The following is a 21,760-nucleotide window of genomic DNA, read 5'->3' on the forward strand; positions in this document are numbered from 1 at the left end:
AAAGAAGAAATCATACCTATTCTCCTAAAGCTGTTTGGAAAGATAGAAAGAGATGGAGTACTTCCAAATTCGTTCTATGAAGCCAGCATCACCTTAATTCCAAAGCCAGATAAAGACCCCGCCAAAAAGGAGAATTACAGACCAATATCCCTGATGAACATGGATGCAAAAATTCTCAACAAGATACTGGCCAATAGGATCCAACAGTACATTAAGAAAATTATTCACCATGACCAAGTAGGATTTATCCCTGGGACACAAGGCTGGTTCAACACCCGTAAAACAATCAATGTGATTCATCATATCAGCAAGAGAAAAACCAAGAACCATATGATCCTCTCATTGGATGCAGAGAAAGCATTTGACAAAATACAGCATCCATTCCTGATCAAAACTCTTCAGAGTGTAGGGATAGAGGGAACATTCCTCGACATCTTAAAAGCCATCTATGAAAAGCCCACAGCAAATATCATTCTCAATGGGGAAGCACTGGGAGCCTTTCCCCTAAGATCAGGAACAAGACAGGGATGTCCACTCTCACCACTGCTATTCAACATAGTACTGGAAGTCCTAGCCTCAGCAATCAGACAACAAAAAGACATTAAAGGCATTCAAATTGGCAAAGAAGAAGTCAAACTCTCCCTCTTCGCCGATGACATGATACTCTACATAGAAAACCCAAAAGTCTCCACCCCAAGATTGCTAGAACTCATACAGCAATTCGGTAGCGTGGCAGGATACAAAATCAATGCCCAGAAGTCAGTGGCATTTCTATACACAAACAATGAGACTGAAGAAAGAGAAATTAAGGAGTCAATCCCATTTACAATTGCACCCAAAAGCATAAGATACCTAGGAATAAACCTCACCAAAGATGTAAAGGATCTATACCCTCAAAACTATAGAACACTTCTGAAAGAAATTGAGGAAGACACAAAGAGATGGAAAAATATTCCATGCTCATGGATTGGCAGAATTAATATTGTGAAAATGTCAATGTTACCCAGGGCAATATACACGTTTAATGCAATCCCTATCAAAATACCATGGACTTTCTTCAGAGAGTTAGAACAAATTATTTTAAGATTTGTGTGGAATCAGAAAAGACCCCGAATAGCCAGGGGAATTTTAAAAAAGAAAACCATATCTGGGGGCATCACAATGCCAGATTTCAGGTTGTACTACAAAGCTGTGGTCATCAAGACAGTGTGGTACTGGCACAAAAACAGACACATAGATCAGTGGAACAGAATAGAGAATCCAGAAGTGGACCCTGAACTTTATGGGCAACTAATATTCGATAAAGGAGGAAAGACTATCCATTGGAAGAAAGACAGTCTCTTCAATAAATGGTGCTGGGAAAATTGGACATCCACATGCAGAAGAATGAAACTAGACCACTCTCTTTCACCATACACAAAGATAAACTCAAAATGGATGAAAGATCTAAATGTGAGACAAGATTCCATCAAAATCCTAGAGAAGAACACAGGCAACACCCTTTTTGAACTCGGCCATAGTAACTTCTTGCAAGATACATCCACGAAGGCAAAAGAAACAAAAGCAAAAATGAACTATTGGGACTTCATCAAGATAAGAAGCTTTTGCACAGCAAAGGATACAGTCAACAAAACTCAAAGACAACCTACCGAATGGGAGAAGATATTTGCAAATGACATATCAGATAAAGGGCTAGTTTCCAAGATCTATAAAGAACTTATTAAACTCAACACCAAAGAAACAAACAATCCAATCATGAAATGGGCAAAAGACATGAACAGAAATCTCACAGAGGATGACATAGACATGGCCAACATGCATATGAGAAAATGCTCTGCATCACTTGCCATCAGGGAAATACAAATCAAAACTACAATGAGATACCACCTCACACCAGTGAGAATGGGGAAAATTAACAAGGCAGGAAACAACAAATGTTGGAGAGGATGCGGAGAAAAGGGAACGCTCTTACACTGTTGGTGGGAATGTGAACTGGTGCAGCCACTCTGGAAAACTGTGTGGAGGTTCCTCAAACAGTTAAAAATAGACCTGCCCTACGACCCAGCAATTGCACTGTTGGGGATTTACCCCAAAGATACAAATGCAATGAAACGCCGGGACACCTGCACCCCGATGTTTCTAGCAGCAATGGCCACTATAGCCAAACTGTGGAAGGAGCCTCGGTGTCCAACGAAAGATGAATGGATATAGAAGATGTGGTTTATGTATACAATGGAATATTACTCAGCTATTAGAAATGACAAATACCCACCATTTGCTTCAACGTGGATGGAACTGGAGGGTATTATGCTGAGTGAAGTAAGTCAGTCGGAGAAGGACAAACATTATATGTTCTCATTCATTTGGGGAATATAAATAATAGTGAAAGGGAAAATAAGGGAAGGGAGAAGAAATGGGTGGGAAATATCAGAAAGGGAGACAGAACGTAAAGACTGCTAACTCTGGGAAACGAACTAGGGGTGGTAGAAGGGGAGGAGGGCGGGGGGTGGGAGTGAATGGGTGACGGGCACTGGGTGTTATTCTGTATGTTAGTAAATTGAACACCAATAAAAAAAAAAATAAGAAATTTGAAAAAAAAAATAAAATAAAATAAAAATTGAGACTTTATTCTATAATGTGTTGTGGAACTATTGGCAGTGTTTAAGCAGGAAAATAATTGTATTATTGTATTTGTCTTTTAGAAAAATCAGTCTTGTAGCATGTATGTATAAATATATGAAGAGGGTGATACTGAAAGCAGAAATAAAACAACCTGATTAATCAATGAAGTCAGAGGGGTGCCTGGGTGGCTCAATTAGTTGAGCCTCTGACTCCTGGTTTTGGCTCAGGTAATGATCTCAGGGTCCTGGGATCAAGCCCTGTGTCACACTTTTTGTTTAGAGAGGAGTCTGCTGGAGGTTCTCTTTCCCTTTATATCTGTTCCTGCTCCTCCCCACACTCACACTCACTCTTTCTCCAAAATAAATAAATAAAGCTTAAAAAAAATCAAATAATTTAGAGATGAATCTAAGCTTAGCTACTGGGACTCAGGACTCTCAGCCAATTGCTTTCTCCACCATCCTGTATTTTTCATTTATCTCATATACACTTCCAGATTCAAACTATGTGTGTTAGTACCGAATGAGATATAACCCTTAGAATTTAGTGAATGATACTAAGTCAATTGAGTGGCCATTTGGAAAAATAAGCTGAAGTTGGATTCCAACTTCACAACTTAACACCAAAAAAGTTACACATGTATCATAGATTTAATATAAAAACTAAAATCTAATTTTTAGAAGATATCATAGAATTAAATATAATTATTACATATTCAGAATTTATATGTGAATAATATTGATCAACTCAACTAGATCATCATTATCATTATCACCATCATCATCACAACCATCTATGAACAAAGGTCAAAAGACAACAAACCAAACATATTTGAAAGGATGAATTTTTCTAAATTGATTTTCTAATGAAAAACTCTCCAATAACCCAATAGAGAAAATGACCAAAGACAGTTCAGAGAAAAATAAATGGCTCAAATATGTGAAAAAATGCCCAGCCTCATTCAAGATATGAAAACTACAAATCAAAACTATACCGAGATACCAATTTGACATACCAGTTTGGCATATATAACAATGTTGATGAGGGATTGGGGGACCAGACACTCTGAGATGTTTTGGATAGGAATGCAAATTGTTATAATCTCTAGGGGGGAATAGGAAATAGCTATCAAAATGACAAATGCAAAATAACAAAATGCAATTCTACCTCTAAGAATTTATATCTAAAGATGTACTTTGTGTATGGGAAATGATATATCTGAGTTTATGCGGGGTAGTAATTTTTTTGAAATAGCTAAGTATTAGAAACAACCTTAATATCCATCAATGGGGAGAAATTATGTAGTATCCCCCAAAGGGAATACTATGGAACTATATAAAGGAATAAGAAGAGTTTTTAAATCCTGATATGGAAAGATTTCCACATTAACTATGAAAAAATCAAGATGCACACAGGTGCATTGGTATCCTAATATATATATAATATAGGGTAAAAAGATTAAATATATTTGCATGTATATCATATATATATATATATATATATATATATATATATATATATATATGATACCTTTGGCACAACATAAGGGAAATGATAAAAATTTTTTCTACCTAGAGAAGGAAAACTGGGTGTCTGGAGTTTAGGACCGGAGAGATAGTTTTTCCTGTGGGCTCTTCCTTTTGCAACTTTCATATTTTATGCCATGTGAATGTATGACCTATGGAAAAATAATATTAAAGAGAAAAACGGAATCAACCATCGGAAGCCAAAGATAGCTCACCATGAGTGAATATAGAAGACTATAAACTACTCATTTTCCCTCCATCTAGTTTTTTCTCTTATCTGTTATCATTTCATTTTGTAGGAAAGAACATTGTAAAGATAATTAACTTGTCCAACGTCACACAGCTAAGAAGTGAAACCTGGAGATCTGGCTTTATCTGTTATTAATTTCGTCCTGTTTGCCTTTCAATTTGTGAGCCTTTGCTCATTTCAGTAAAGGTTTCTATTTGTTTGTCTGTCTTTTTTTTTTCATAACAGGCAATACTAAGGTGTGCTGGTGACCAGTTCTATCCTGTACAGAGCATTACCACTGTTGTTTTTCCTGTTTAGTTTTAGGAAGTTTAGGGGTGGGGTTAGTCTGAAGAAAGCCTGAAGCACAAGGAAAAGAAACATTATTAGTTTCTCCAAAGTTAGACTTCACTTTGCCAGTCAGCATTAGGTAACAACTGGCAACTCTACCTTATGACAACTTGAAAAATATAATAAATTATTCATCCTTGTTTGAGGGTCACTTTATTACCGGATGCATGGGGGTAGGAAGTGGCAGTGAAATACTCAGAGGGGAACCAGGAGAGTTGCTTTTGTCTGTGTACCCTATGGACATTATGTTTATTAAGTTCTTTACTTTCAAGGAGAAGATTGTGCCCTGTAATTATGTGTCTTTCTAAGAGATCCTCTGACAGATAGGGTGCCAATTATATTGACAGATCCTGTTCCTTGAATTCTACAGTGGCATGGCTTATCCTGGCCCTTGCCCACCTGCTAGGAGAAGATCATTAAAGTAGACGGAGAGACGGCACCAGGAAAGGTACACAGCCAACAAGATGGAGGGGCCGAGTTTGCTTTTAATCATAACTCTCCTTCCAACTGAGCAAGTTCCAAGGATGAGACTCATGTAAAACAAGAAGTCTCAGAAGCCCAAAGGTATAAGAACACGAGAAAGACCGAAAGAATCCATGCTGGTCTCATTGCAATGAGGTTGGCTGTGAGGCAAGACTCCAATTCATGGCTTAGTTTTTTTTTTGTTGTTATTTGATTAAAAAAAAATGGGTCTTTCTTAGAAGAGTTAATTAAAGTCTGGGTTGAAGTATGAAAATGCCACTTGGAAATCATTCCTGCTGTTTGGGAGCTGAAGGGTCTGATTTAGGTCTTATCCCTCATAATTAGAGGCACTTATGGTATTAATTTGGCTAAACAACTGTGCCTGAATTAAAACAGCTATGAGAGAATATTTTCTCCTTTTAGTAAGCACATGTTAAATTTAGAGTTGACATCTAGTGTTAGCAAGGAGCAAATGGGCAGTTTTATACCTCTTATAAAATTAAACCAGTGCAGTCTTTCAGAGAGCTTTAGCAATGTTTCATATATTATTACAATATTTATATATATTCAAGCAATAATTCACATCAAATTATTTTTCTTGAGGAGATATCTGGGCAAATAACCAAAGATGCATGTAAAGGATGTTCATATTAGTGTTGTTTATTATATAGTTAAAAACAGCCTTTGAGGCATACAAAAAGAATTCATGAATATTCAGCCATTAAAATTATGGCAATCGATATTCATCAGTATGAGAAAATATTCATGTGTTATGGGAGAAAAACAGTTTACAAAACTGTATTTGTAGTGTGATCTTAGTTTTTGATATACATAATAAATGTATAATGTAAGAATGTATAATAGGATGTGCCCAGCAATTCTCTTTGTGCAACAGGTGTAATAATGCCTTTCTTTTCTTGAACATTTTGTTTGTTCACATTTTCTAATTTTTTCCACTATAAATGTGGATTACTTGTAAGATGAATGGAATACTACCCAGCCTTAAAATAATGAAATTTTGCCATTTGCAATAGCATGGATGAAGCTAGAGAGTATAGCACTAAGTGAAATAAGTCAGAAAATGACAAATGCCATAGGACTTTACGCACATGTGAAATTTAAGAAACAAAACAAAAGAGCAAAAGGAAAAGAAAGAGTGAGAGAGACAAACCAAGAAACAGACTCTGAACTATAACACACTGATGGCTACCAGAGGTGAGAGGAGGGGAAGATGGAGGATGGGTGAAATAGGTGAAGGGTATTAAATGTACACTTATCACGATGAGCACTGAGTAATGTATAGAATTGTGGAATCACTCTATTGTACACCTGAAACTAATAAAACACTGCATATTAGCTATACTGGAATTAAAAAAATAAAAATTTTAAAAAAGATTTAAAAAACTATATGCTAAGGGATTTACCACTCAAAACACTTTATCCAAATTTTAAACCATAATGACAATAGTAATAGATATCAAATATTGTAACTAAATAAAACTAGGGTGCTTATTGTATATTGACTGAGCATGTCTCATATTAATATATACATGGCATGAAGACTGCCTAAGGTAAGACCCCACTAAACTTTAGATTATAGCCTTTTCCCCTGATTAATATGTTAGCCTTGAATTGCATTTTACTTTTTATTTACGTGAAGACTTACTTGTCTTTAGTTTGTATCCATGTGTTTTCTTAGTTCCACATTGGGAATTAATGGACAGTCATGAGTAATATTAATAGTTAATTTAAAATTAATAATTTTGGGATGCCTGGGTGGCTCAGTGGTTGAGCGTCTGCCTTCAGCTCAGGGCGTGATCCTGGAGTCCTGGGTTCGAGTCCTGCAGTAGGCTCCCTGCTTCTCTCTCTGCCTATGTCTCTGCCTCTCTCTCTCTGTGTCTCTCATGAATAAATAAATAAAATCTTTAATAAAAAATTAAATTAATAATTTTGTCAAGGGAGAGATGATCACTGATATATATAAATAACATGAAGATGGTAAGAAATTTCTTTATTCTATATTCTTCACTTTTTATAGTTTCTAATACAGTATTTTTCATCAGATAAATGGAGATGACAATGATAGTGCATCCAAGTATACATATTTCATTAATTTCTTCACAGATCTTCATAGAGCAAATATAAGATAGTGAACTCGGGTGACAGGTTATAAAAAGTCACAATTTATGCTTCTGAAGATTTTATCTTTAGGTGGGTGATATGTACATGTCATCGTACTTTGTGTGATATGCAAATAGCATAAAGTAAGTGTGAACACAGGTCTGTGAGAGTTAGGAGGAAGGTGACTTTTCTGATTTCAGACACCTAATCAGGCTCATGAAATTTGGCTGTTGAAGAGCTGGGGGTATTTCTCCAAATGGACATTGGAAGGAGATTATTTTGGGAAGAAGATCTGTCTTAAGCAATGGGGTAGAAATAGGAGACTGGAAAGCATGTTTGGATTGCCCGTGGTGTGATTTATAAGTAAGTAATTAATGGAGAGGTAAATTTGGGTCAATATATGGGGACCCTGAATCCTAAGAATCCTACAATCTGTTCAGTAGTCCTTCAATAAGTTAAAGACACTGTAGCATTTGAATACAGTACTGATATAATTAATTTGTGCCATAAGAGAATCAATCTAGCAATACCTCATGGGAATGAAGAAGATTTCTATTTTTATACATCTTGACTGATCATCAGAAATTTGTTAATAACAAATTACTTGTTTCATTCCACGTTTATAATACTCATTATCTTTTTTAAAAGTCAAATTGGTATACATTCAGATTTCCACTGATTGGAGACATATGTTTACTTAAAGAAGGCAAAGTGAGAAAGATCATGAACCTAAACTTCAATAAGACTCTATTTTTGTCACTGTGGCTTTCTCATCATTGCAGTTGGATTAGGCCCAAAGAAATTATTTATATACTGGTTAAGCATTTATTCTGTAGAATAATAGAATCAGAATGTCTGGTTCTGAATCTTATCACTTACTAGAGGTGTGACTTGGAACAAGCTGCTTATACTTTCTGTTTCTTAATTTACTTAATTGGAATAATTACTGAACCTGTTCCACTGGGCTGCTGTGAAGATTAAATTTAAAAATAGTAATAAAATGCTTAGGACAGTGTTTGACTCATAGTAAGCCTTCAGTGGATGTTGAAGATATTATTTTTTCTCCCTTGGTGAAAAAAACAAGGCTTTATATTGTGCCTAGTTTTGAACTGGTTATAGTTTGCAATTCTGCAAGGAGAAAACCAGATCCAGCCACTGGCTGGTGTATGTGCCTGCTTGTTTGTTTTGACTAGCTAATGAATCCGCATAATATAAAGAGGGGAAGGTACACTAATACAAGGCTAGAGAATTTATTTGGCAGTATAAGTGAGAATATTTAATTCTCATAAAAACATATCTCATACTTTAAATGAAGAAACACAATTTCCAATAACAAAAACAGTTTACAGATTTCAGTGGGTAAATTATTTTATTTATAAATCTCACTTCTTGCTCTCAGGAAACATAGGGAAAGAAACTCATAACTGAGCTTAGAAAGTTGGTGTGGTTTCATCCCATAAAACTTGTCTCTCCTAGTTCCATATTTATATGGTACTGAGTACTGCCACAGACACTGAGATATAAATAGCAAATAATTATTTAATCTTTCCCCTTGAATTCATGGTTAGGAGTGCCCTTTGAATTCCATAACTCTTATTATTAATACAATAATATGTCTTTACCTAAGGTCAAAGACATTAAAATGGGTGATTTCTTATTTATACACCTCATTTATAAAATGACATGCGTGTCTGGTCAATATTTCCGGGTGGGGTAAGAAGCTTGACAGAGTATCATACTCCTGAGGTGACATGGTAAGTGTTTTGGTTTCATCTTGTGTGGGCATATAATTTCCTGATTCTGAGTAATTTTAAAGATCATTTATCCAGCGAACATCTGATGAGTACCCCCCTAATGCCAGATACTGTTCAAAGCAAAGGATTAAATAAGACAGACTTGGTGCCTGGTCTCATGGAACTTACATTTTACTTCAGGAGACAGAAGGTACATGAGATAAGTTTACAAGACTACTTAGGTTGTGCTAAGTTCTGAGAAGAGAGTAAAATGAAGAACTGTGACAACGAGTAACATGGAGATTATGTTAGATCAAATCATTAGGGAAATTCTGAGATGACATTTGGGCTGTACTTGACCCCAGAGGATCCCCTCCCCCTACCTGCCATCACCCCCATTTGATCCTTTGTCAAAAGGCCCAAGATATTCAACACTGATTTTGGAGAACTTCGTTTATTTTTTTTAATAAACTTTGTATTTTAGAATAGTTTCAGGTTTGCAGAAAAAAACATGAAAATAGTAGAGAGTTCCCACATGCTTCACAACAATCTTCCATAATTGTTTGTATCTTATGTTAATATGGGGTATTTGTCACAATTAATGAATGAATATTGACACATTAACTAAAGTCCATACTATATTTCTTAGTTTTAACCTAATCTTCTTTCTTTTGTTCCAAGATCCCATCCAAGATACCAAATTACATTTTGATGCCATGGCTCCTTTGGGGCTATGAGGCTACGACAATTTCTAAGATTTCCTTGTTTTTGGTGATCTTAAGAATATTGTAGAGTATCAATCATGTATTTTGAGAATGGCCCCCAAATCAGTATTTGCCTGATGATTTTTATAACGAATAAACTGGACTTGTTTTTGGGAGGAGACCACAGAAGTAAAGTGTAATTCTCATTAGATCTTATGAACAACACACAAGCCACGGAGTTATCACTGTTGATGTAGCCTTGATCACCTGACTGAATTGGTATCCATCACGTTTCCCCATGATAAAATTGCTCTTTTCCCTGCCCTCTTTTCTTGCACTGTTATTTGGAAGACAGTCCACAGTTCAAGAGTAGGGAGGTAGGCTTTGCCAACTTGAGGGTGGAGTATGTACATAATTTATTTGGAAATATGCATGGGAGATTGTTCTCTTTATTTATTTTACTTAATCACTTATATAAGCATGAAGTCAAGAATACTTAGTTGATATTTCAATTATAATACATTATTACTTTATTTATTTTGTTACTTAAATTTTTTCAGCTTTGGCCAGTGGGAGATGTTACAGTTGGCTCTTTGAGTTCCCTTTGACATATTACCATCATTGTGGGTTTTTTCTTTTCTTCCAAGAATTTCTTTACTTTCTGGCACTCTAAGGTGTTCCACACTCATCTTGTAAACTTTCTGCTATAGTCTTAAAATTAGCCATTTCTTTTAGAAGACCTGATTCTCTTATTAGAGATAGTATTAGAAACTAATACTTAATCTCTTATTAGAGATAGTATTAGAAACTAAGATCTGGGTGCTAGGTGTACTCATTGCTACTGGAGTGTCATTGTTTCTAATCCCTCTGGTTGACAGAGCAAGGAAATATATGTGTGTGCATGCTAATGCATATAAATATATATCCACATCTATAAATATTCCTATGTGTAACCATCTGTATGTATATTAAGTTATATGTGAGTTCATGCTGATGTCTCCAACTCTAGTTATCAATTATCTAATTATTTATTATCATATAAAGGGTTCAAGCTTCATGTCCTTGCTTATCTGAAAGCTTAACTTCAACATTGAAAAACCTGGATCCTCCATCCTCCATCCATTGCTTAAATTGATTAATTACAGTATATGCATATAGTGATTCTAGAATTCTTAACCTATGTTCCCATGGGAAACAAGTTTATCAACTAGAGTACAAAAGTTGTATATAGTAGTTTGTGTCTTATTACTATGAGTTTGTTTTCTAAAAGCAGTTTAATTTCTGCTTTTTGATTCCTGGTCACAATTTTATTTTGTGTGTGTGTGCAAGTTTCAGAGGGGGACTTCTATTTATAGGTTTATGCTGCTTAGCAAGCAAAATGAGAGTTCTTTGTCATCTAGTTTTTTTAACAGGTGTATGGATGGAAAATAGAATAGTATGTTGTGGGTACAAGATAGAATGTGGAAAAGTATTGAAAATAAACTGTTCTTTGTATGATAGGAATAATGGGAGAAGGTGGAGGAGACCTAAAAAACCCAAACAGTGGAGGTAGAAGATGACCCATTTGCTGCCTTCCAAAAGATGGAGAATTTTAGTGGAAAGGGAGATGGGATAGTTTCCTTCCTTAGCCTGAGCATATAAAACATTCTAATGCCTTCTTCTAAAAATTCCGTATTTCATAATGAAGGCATCATATTATATGTTTACGGTATGATAATATATTTTTTAATGTAAATAGCCAAGTATCTCAGTACGTTTTGTTGAATAGTCTTTCCCTTCCTTACTGATCCATATTGTTGCCTCTTTCTTATATATTTCCTTATTTGTATGGATCTGGATTTGAGTTCTCTATTCCTCTCAATTAGTCTATTTTTATATCACTATGCTAACTCTGCATTGTCTTAATGTCATCTAAATCAGACATGAGCAAGACTCAAGAGTCTATTCATCCTGAGGCAAATTGCTCTCTAACTATATATCTGTGAAATCAAACAAGGTATGTGCTTCCAAAATACAATGGTGGAGCATATGTATTTCCATTCCAAAAAGGAGAAATAGGAAAGAAAAAAGGTCCTTAAGCAAGTCCAAAACCCAGCATGGCAAACACCACTAAACCCTAGACCTTCTTAGTAATCGTCTTTGGCTTAATGCTCTGTCTGTCCTCCAGGACAACTAGGGAAGGGGCTGCCTTCAGATATCTTAGGCTTGTCTTGCTTTCCAGACATGCTGGGGCAATGGTCACATCTCCTGGACCCATGGGAGCAGCTGTCCAGTCCCTTCAGCTTTGCTAGGCAGTGGTTAGGTTCCTGAGGGCTTTAGGCAGCCCTCTTTTCCTACTTCGGGTCTTTGTGACCCCACAATCTTTGAATAGCCAGACCTTGTGAGTGCTTTTTGCCGGGACCCACCCCAATGGCTGTTGGTCCTGTTCTTTAAAATCTAGGTAGAGGCAGCTGTGCCCTAAGAACCTGGGCACCCTGTGTTCTTCCACTGGATGGAAGCCTCCAAAATTTGCTGCCCATGTCCTCCAGAAGGGTGCCACCATGGCCTGTGCTTCATTGAGGCCTGCCAGATCTATAGCTGGGGCAGCCAAGAAACAAGGCAACAGAGTGTAATGTGGTAGTCACAGCCTTGTAGTGAGATGGTGCTGGATGGTGGGCTCCAGGGTCCTACAGGCAGGAGTTTCCCATCCTTTGAAACTACTCTGCCCCCAGGCCTTACACTCTGGAACTGTGATGGGTGTCAGTGCTATCATCTCTGAATTGCCTTCAGAGTCATTCTTCCATTGTTTTGGAGAATAGCTCTTGCTTTCTGTTGAGGTGGCTCATCCATACTAATGTTCTTATCATTTGGTCCCTTGGCCCCACCCTTAGTATTCTTACCAGGTAGATAGGCTGAGAATCTTCTAAATCTTTGATATTCTGCTTCCCTTTTCATTAACAATTCTGTTTTTAAATCATTTCTCTCTTCTCACATTTTACTGTAAGCAGTCAGGAGAAGCCAAGCCATATATACCTTCAACACTTTGCTTAGAAATAGCTTCAGCTAAATATATCATTTCATTACTTACAACTTCTACTTCTCACAAAACACTAGAACATGAACACAATCCAGCCATGTTCTTTACTATATTATAATAAAGACAGCCTTTCCTCCATTGTCCAATAACATGTGCCTCATTTCCATCTGAAACTTCATCAGAATGGTCTTGGCCATCCCCATTTCTGTTCAACATTACTTAGGTACTTCCTCCAAAAGCTCTTTTTTCTTTCTGAGCTCTCACCAGAATCACTCTTAACAGGCTGTCAGGCAATGAAGACTTTTTTAGCAAGAATCTCAAAACTCTTTCATCTGTTACTCGTGATCACAGCTTCCACATTTTTAAGTATTTGTTATAGTAGTACCTCTCTCCTGGTGCCAACTTCTGTCTTAGTCCATTTGGGCTGCTGTAACAAAATTACTATAGATTTATAAACAATGGAAAAATTTTTTCATGCTTCTGAAGGCTGGGAAGCCCAAGATCAGGTATCCAATATGTTCAGTATCTGGTGAGAAGCCGTTTCCTGGTTCACAGACACCAGTCTTGATGGAAGGGGGTAAAATATTTCTGAGGTCTCTTATAAGGACATCAATTGTATTGATGCATTGTATTGGAAAAATAATCTGTATTCTATTTGTAGTTACAAGAATCGTGACTAGAGAAGTGTTGAAAGTTGAAGAGAGTGAATGTGAGCCAGTAGCTAAAAATCTTAAGGAATTATGGGAAAAATCCAGGGGTGTGTGTGTGACTTGAAGAAGGAATGAGTGCATGGGTTCCTAATGACGTGGGATTCAATGGTAAGAGGCTTTAGAGGAGGAGGGATAGACAATGGTATAGAGGAAGTAAGGAGGATCATTTAAGCTCTACACTCATATAAGGGCAGACTTCTGGTTTTAGATACTGGAGAGAGCTTTTATTCTGTTTTCTTTTTTAAAACCAGTGACTGGACCAAGATAGGAAATCTTATTTATAATTTCCTGTGCTGGTGAGCATGTGTGTGTGTGTGTGTGTGTGTGTGTGTGTGTTTATATAGTGAACATTTTCATTGAGAATATAACTTTTCAATTCTGGCTTTAAAAGGGGGAGAGTTTCATTCCCACTTTGCCTTGCCCAAATTCAAGAAGTTTTCCCTTGACACTGTTGGCCACTAAAACCCACGACCTCTTGTTTTTGAACCTACTATTCCCCCCTTCCCCTAGCAGAATTATCAGGCTCTGTTAAGGGCCTGAATTTCAGTATATTATCTATTTGGCTTCTGAGATATCTTTTATTTCCTTTATGTCCTTATTTATCAAATGTGTATATAAAAAGATGTTATCACATATTTTATGGCCTTTTACTCTGCTTTTTACTAGTTGGCCTAGTGCTAAAAATGGGAGTTATTTACACTTGTTCTCTTTCCTTAAAAATGGACAAACAGAGAAGTTTATATGAAGATCAACACTTACCATGTAGTGTTATAAAACAAATTTGAAACTGTAGCAACACCAATAATCACTGCAACATTTTTGAACTTCTATAAAAATAGCCCATTTTCCAACAACACTTTACTATCAACGTATGTTCCAATATTCGATATGGTTTAGCCATTTCATTTCTACTTTGTGAAACACATATTGCAAATAGTCTATCATACACAGTCATTTATGTAAGTCATTATTTTCTTAAATAGAACAGTATATAGGTGTGTACAAAAGCACAGCTGTTTAAATATTTGAACAACACTCAGAGAATGTCTTTTAAATCAAATAAAAGTGATTTTTCCTCTCTCACTATTGTATGAGAAATATCAATATTTGTAAAATTCTCTTTTGTGTGTCATACATTTGAATTACATCATTTTAATAAGTTAGTCCAAAGGCGTGCTGCTGTTGGGTGTGGGCAGGGGGCCTCATGCCAGTTTGCACAAAGGGCCTCCCTGACCTCACTCCCTCCTCTTTGGAGCACTAACTGAAATTTTCTAAGTGCCACCAATGATGAGCTTCCAATTATCAGGGCAGCTGTACCTCTCAAGCAGGGTGCCAAGAGCCCAAACTCCTGGGTGGGTTGTTCTTCAGTCAACCCTACCTACCTATGGGGTGTACCAGATACCTGGTAGAGCCCTGGGACTCATGCAACCCCAACCACATCACTTTCTGGAGGGTAGCCTAGAGAGCCCATCAATCTCATTGCAATAGCCTAATTCCTTTCTTAGCAGAGCGTATTAGATTGGACCATCACAAAGGTGCTGACTTAGCAATTTGGGGTGACTCAAAATGTTTATATAGACGGAGGCCCCACAAAAAATATTTGTCCGTATTCCTTAGAAGGGACTTTGCCCCAAAGATGTGTTATAAAAAATATCCTTTCTCCTATTCCATTTCTGTGATCTGTTACTTTGAGAGTAAATATGAGTGAGCAGCTTTATCCTTACCACTTATTTTTTAAAGAAAAGTGATTCCAGCCAGTTTCCTAAGTGTTGAAAATCTTAGAAAAGGCACAATAACCCTCTTGTTCATGTCTTCTCCTTAGGAAGTCAAGTTTACAGTTATTTCCAGAGGAGCCAAATGGGAAATGAGTTAACCGCAACATCTTCCAAGTCCACCATTGTTATGAAAATGCTGGGAGGTAAGGCCCAGCTTCTGTAGCTCACTGATGCTTCACTAGCACTAAGCCAAACCTCAGAAGTCTCATGTAATAATCAGGTGCTAGGGCCTATTGTGGCTTGATGGAAAATGGTGGTAAAGCTCCATATAAATCTATATGCCGTTTTTTCTTTCTTGTAGTCCAAATGCCAAAATATGGCAAGACAGAGGCCATTTCCACTGATTTCTGGCCCATTCAGAAATGCTGGAAATTTCCTGAGAAGCAGTTATAGAGAAATTTACAGTTTGGTTTTGCTGACCCAGTAGGTTTAGATGAGGATCAAAATATATTATTGGTTTGTGAAGTTTTTCTCCTGGCGGGGCAGTGGATGGATTATGAAGTAGACTCTGAAAACCCATCAAATTCTATTCATAATGGAGTATCAGTGTCCTGGAAGCAAAGATATTGGGGGAAAATCTGCTCACATTTAAAACTTTTTATTCGTTCTTCCTGGACTACTCCTGTCTGAGACTGAAAAGCAAATAGAAAAACATAGCGATTTAAGCACAATAGCAGTAGATACAAATCAATTCTTATCCAGTTTTTCTTTATTATGAGTGGGATCTTTGGAGATATTAATTCACTATTCACAACCCCGGATAAATAGAGAATAATGGTAGAAACATGCATTTAATTATCTATTTTCTATCTGGAGAATAGAGAAGTGTCTGAAATAGTATTATTACAGGATTACCCATCCGGTCTCTGAGGAAATGACAGAACGGCATGCGAGTGACCTGGGGGCTTGTTATTTTATACTCTATGAAACAGGAAGAGGTCTGGAGGAGAATGCAAGGGATGCAGGAGGCCCGTCCTCCATATTCTGAAAGAGAATCCGATGCCTAGCCTCATGGAGCCCTCTGTTCACCGTGTTTTGTATTCCACACACGAGGCCTGGAAGAGAGTGGCAGCAAGTCTGAGGAACTGAACAGCTGCCTCAGAGACACTGGGGCTAATTTCTCCTCATGGAAATGGCCAGCATCTTGTTGATGCAGGAAGAAATTTGAAGGGTAAACTGCAAAAGAGAAAGACAGTGGGGGAGGAGTGATAAAGAGGGAAAGGAAGGTAGGTTGGGAAGGATCTATTCATTTTCTAATTGGCAGTTAATTCAAATTTTTTGGGTTCAAGTCCATGGGTACAACACTCACTATCAATGGACACAATACTCTCACCACAGTGTAACATGCTGAACCTAAAGCAGCTAGGACAACAGCAAAATAGGTACACTGCTGAGGAAACATCCCTCCCTTTCACCTGAAGTTCACCCAATTCATGAAGTTGGTCTTTTCAAGCTATGTTCTTCATTTTGAGCATTTGCAGCTCTCTCTCATGTTTGAATAAAAGCAAACACCCTTGCGAGTAATATATAGATGCATTGTATTAGCTTTCTAGGGCTGCATTAAGCAGAGGGCTACGGACTGAGAGGCTTAAGCACCAAAAAGGATTGTCTTACAGTTCTGAAGGCTGCAAGTCAGAGATCAAGGTGGGAGAGGATCCATCCCAGGCCTCTCCCCTAGCTTCTGGTACCAAAGATTGCCAACTTGTAGATACATCATCCCATCTCTGTCTTTATCTTCACTGGACATTCTCCCTCCCATGTCTGTTTCTTCTTCTTTTTTTTTTTAATAAAATAATTAACTACATATTTTTAAAGATTTATTTATTTATTTTTATTTATGATAGACACACACAGAGAGAGAGAGAGAGAGAGAGAGAGAAAGAGGCAGAGACACAGGAGGAGGAGAAACAGGCTCCATGCCGGGAGCCAGATGCGGGACTCGATCCAGGGACTCCAGGATCGCGCCCTGGGCCAAAGGCAGGCGCCAAACTGCTGAGCCACCCAGGGATCCCCCCATGTCTGTTTCTATGTCCAAATTTCCTTTTCCATAAGGACATGGTGGCAGATTAGGACCCAGCCTGATGACTTTATTTTAACTTTATTATCAGCAAAGTCCCTATTTCCAAATAAGGCCATATTCACAGGTACTCATGTATGAATTATTTGGGGGATACTGCTTAATGCATGACAGGCATGAATATAATAAATGATTTAAATACAGCCTATTTAATGAAAAAGCCAATGAACAAAACTAAGTAAAAAAAAGTATTTAAATTTAAATAAACTAAATTCTAATGTGGCTTCTGTGTTATAATTGTAAAAGGCCATGGTCGTATTGCAATTGCCCATTTTATCTGCAATGTTTGGACTATAATATGTAACTAGTTTTGAGGGTGATACCTATAAAAGAGTGCCCCAGGCGAAAAGTTTTACAGATAGTATGGAACATAATTTTGCAAGTGAAACAAATCCTTGCACAGAAAGCATCATGATACATCTTTTGCTAAGAATAAATGATGAATTTTTATATTAAACCATTTGTGTGTGTGTGTGTGTGGTTTTTTTTTTTTTTTTTTTTTTTTTTTATATACTTTTATGAAGTCAAGTTTGATTCTGCACCTTCCCTTTGCACCACTTTTTCTTGATCTGGTCTTTAACAGCTTCATACCTGAGGTGTTGTCTGAGCCACAAATGGGCAGATTCCCTATAAAAGGTTTTTGTCAAGAACAAGAAATAAACATTTCCCATTGACATAATTTGGGTAGGAAACAGGTGAGTGTACTTTCAACCTGTTGCAAAATTACAAACAGCTCTCTGATCTTGAAAATTATCCCTTGATTTCACCCATATTTATCACACATTGAATATCTTAGGAAATGAATCACCATCACATGATTAAAATAATCTCTATATTTTAATTCTCAGAGTTCCTATGGGAATAAAACCCAATTCCTCTGTATGTAAAAAGGAATGGTAGAAGGGGTTTACAAGTTTTACAGAAAGAGGAAATAAAAATGTTTTAAGGGGCAGCCCGAGTGGCTCAGCAGTTTAGTGCCGCCTTCAGCCTGGGGTGTGATCCTGGAGGCCCAGGATTGAGTCCCACGTTGGGCTCCCTGCATGGAGCCTGCTTCTCCCTCTGCCTGTGTCTCTCTGTCTTTCTCTCTGTGTGTCTCTCGTGAATAAATAAATAAATTCTTTAAAAAAAATAAAAATAAAAATGTTTTAAGAACCCTAAAACACTAGCAATATTCAATATTCTAAAAGAGGCTTGGTTAAAAATCATTTCTGGGTGGTTGGCAAATGCTAGGAATTTAATCCAAGAAAACACACACACCCACACACACCCACACACTCATTCTGATGTTGTCCCAACATTGGGATTCTAAGGTTAGGAAATGTAAATTTGCCCCATGATGTGTTATTTAGAAGGAACAGGCTGAACACTGAAAGGCTCTAAGGTATGGACAGTTAAAGAATCTTGCTGCTGAGTGGAACGTAGACCATCATTATGCCATCAGGTTTCATTCATGTTGACAACACAGGTTCATAGAAAGTTAGAAATTGTAGAGATCACAGGTCCTCCTCTTCCTGGCTAAGGACACAGGTGAAGTGACCTGCCCAAGGTCATGTGTACTTCCTGGAAGATCGTGGTCCAGAATCCAGGTCATTGGAGTTCTGTGCACTGATGTTCTTTTCAGTACATCACTGCATCACAGTTGACTCAGTAATTTTTAGGTCTGTTTTTGGGAAAATTCCTTCATGTCAGTCCAGGTGCTTCTTTTTATTTATGTTGAGTTAGTTCTAATGTCTCAAGGATGAGTGGATAGTCTCCTATTTGAATAGTATGTGTGTATATCTAGGAGCTAGGGACAGAGACACAGAGAGAGACAGAGACAGAGAGATCTCAGTGGTGAAGTGCATTTTCAGTCATTTAGCTAAGAGAAGGAATAAGAATCTTCAGAGAGATCATCTGTTTATAATATGTGCTTATATGATCTGACAGTCTCACTTTCCAAAATTGAATTAATAAATCATTCACAGTACTGGCTGGAATAGTTAATATACTTTTTGTGCCCCAGCAGAGAGGAAAATGGCCCTGCATTCCTTAGCTTTATGACACATTAAGCCTAAATAGAATTAATGATTGAGCTTTTGAATCATATTTACTGTGGAGAGCTCTACTTGGAGGCTGGTGAGCTACAGAAATACACAGGAGATTTCTCATATTATTAAAAAATACCTTTTCATTGGCTCAGAAAACTTTTTCTAGTTGTTGAGGTAGCATTACTTGATGACATAAATTGTGTGTGTGTCTGTGTGTATGAATTTTCCAAGTTTTTATGTATCTCAAAACTATCAGAAAAGCATACACATTTTATTACTAGTGTTTTGTATTATCATACTCTGTCTTGAATCTTCTAAAGCCCTGCATATTCTGTAGGGGAAAGAGAGATGGAGGGATGGAGAGGGAAACATGGTGGGAAGGTGGAAAGGAGAGAGAGATAGAGAGACAGACAGACAGACTCACAGAGAATGACTAGAAATACAATTCTTGCTGGCCTTCAATGGGCATTTGAAAGGAAGGAAGGGAAAATCTTTATCTTGAGACTCAGCTCTTAAATAATTGGTGTTGTTTGCCAGTACCTGGGACATTTTGGAGTGGCTCTAGATGATGGCAAGAATAGTTAGCTATTTAAAACAGTGGAAACAAACAAATCAGATTTTCTCTCCTATTGCTATAGCAGTTCATTATTGAAATGTTAAGTGTATTATACCTAATGAATAATTACGTCATAATTTTAATGAAATACCTATTAGGATTTTAAGGTTGGAGCAAAACATGTAAATTTTACGGCAACATCAGAACTTGTCTTTCTTCTCTTGGGCAGATATCCTACTCCAAAAAATGCCATTTCTGTGGTCAGAATGTATTTTCTTTTGTCTTACAATTCTAGAACAAGAAGGGTAGTTTAAAAGGTTATTTCATCCATTGCTCTGGCTTTAGAATAAACCGCATCTAAATCATCCTAAGTAGATTTTTAAAGTACCCCCACCCACATCTATTTGTTTTATGTTTCCTTTCACAATGTGTATTATTTGCATAGATACTATGGAACTGCAAAGAGAGAATGCATATGAGGTTTTTTTTTTTCTTAAGTGAGAGTGATACCTTTTCAGTAAAAATAAATGAACCTTTGTCTAAAACAAGTCTCCATGCTAATGTGTGCACAAGCAGAAATGGACATGCCACTAAATTACTGGACTTTTCAGAAACGTGAAGGATTTATTTTATTCTTATATTTGGATATCCTTGAGTTTGTCAAAATAAAAATATTATTGAAGGAGGATATAGGTAGGGGAGTAAAATATTTACCATTTATCAAATGATGAGTAATAAAAGAAACTTAAAAAAATAACACATAAATAGAGAAATAGGAACGAAGAGAGAGCCTCTGTAGACACCAAATTTACATTCCTCTCCCTAGACATATGGGTGATACCATATTATTTACCTTTTTTATATGAAAAAATTCTTCTACTCTCCTCTGAATGTTAATTTCCAAAATCCAGACATTCAGAGGAACAGGGCATGAAATATGGGGAAACATTTAAAGCTCCTGAGATAAGTTACTTGAGTAAATAGTCATACAGCCTTGTCCAAGATAGAAGGCTGGCTAACTTAGGAAAATATTGTAATCCCCAGAAACCAGAAACTAGAAGTCCAAAGCATATGTGTTTATTAAAAGTTTTGGCAGTTTAGCAAATGTGACTAGAATCACTGAATATCATTTTAAGACACCAAGCTTAACATGAATAGCTTAGCCTATTCCTTGTAAGCATTTTTTAGATATTAACCTCCTTTCAATGGAAGAAGGAAGAGGGACTGTAATTTTGGTTACAAAATCCAAATGAACAAACAAAACACTTTTGTCTTCTTTTGATGACCTAAATATTCATTTAATATACTAGATTAATTGCGTTTTTTAGCCAGTGGCACATAAGGAATGAACTCAACCTTCAGTCCATCATTGAACTGTTAGCCAGTGCTATAAATGTCTTTACTGAGTTAATTAATCCCTTAGAGATTTCACTCCAAATCAGGTTTTTGTCCCTTGTTTCTGAGAAGCTGAATTGCTGGTGACGTGCAAAGCTCTTACAATCCTCTGTTTATAACTTGAGAGCCATTATGGATAGCAAATTAATCAAGTTAGGAAAAATCAAGTAGGACTCTGAGAAGGAAAAAAAAGACACAAATTGTGATATTTGGGTTTGAAGTTTGTTCTACCACCTGGATCTTGAGATAGCAATCAAGTTTGTTTTCCTATCAAAGAAGCCCAACATACTTGGATCACAAACCCTTGCCAAACACTAGGGTGAGTGAGATGGGTGACATTAATTTATGGTCTGGTTTGGAGGGTGGCAGGACAAGTTCAGTGGGGCTTTGATGAAGAGAAGTGGGGAGAGAGAAAAGAGGAAAGATGTTTTGTCTTCTCAAGGGTAAAGAACCTACTCGACA

This window comes from Canis lupus, chromosome 15 (assembly GCF_048164855.1).
Source record: "Canis lupus baileyi chromosome 15, mCanLup2.hap1, whole genome shotgun sequence".
NCBI lineage: Eukaryota > Metazoa > Chordata > Mammalia > Carnivora > Canidae > Canis > Canis lupus.